The 379-nt window shown below is 34.8% G+C and overlaps 1 protein-coding gene across 1 annotated transcript in view; it reads left to right on the forward strand.

Annotated features, from left to right (window-relative positions):
- LOC147818788 (uncharacterized) overlaps positions 1 to 379 on the forward strand; it is a 9577-nt gene that overhangs the window by 4640 nt on the left and 4558 nt on the right. The gene's annotated exons all lie outside the window — the stretch shown is intronic.

A 379-nucleotide genomic window follows, 5' to 3' on the forward strand; every position in this document is an offset into this window, starting at 1 on the left:
CAGCTTCTCTTTATCAGAGCGAAAACATTCAGTCAGCCAGTCGACAACAGATCAAGTACAGTGTATAACAGAGACTCAGCGCTTTGAGCTTCATTTCTTACATGTGGCTGCAACTAATTATTATTTTCTCAATCATAAACCGTCAGAAAATATAATTACACACAATTCACTATTCATCATTTTAATAGTTCTCTCACTACAACACAACACACTTTATACTGTAGAGACAGACGTCGCTGTTGATGGAGGACACCAGTGATCTTCACCACGACCTTTCACTACAGTGAAACCAACACAGTTAATAACACAGTTAATAACAGTTAATAACATAGTTAATAACAGCTAATAAAACAGTTAATAACAGCTAATAAAACAATTA

This window comes from Seriola lalandi, unplaced genomic scaffold (assembly GCF_002814215.2).
Source record: "Seriola lalandi dorsalis isolate HSWRI2012SDOR001 ecotype SW California unplaced genomic scaffold, Sedor1 jcf7180002054475, whole genome shotgun sequence".
NCBI lineage: Eukaryota > Metazoa > Chordata > Actinopteri > Carangiformes > Carangidae > Seriola > Seriola lalandi.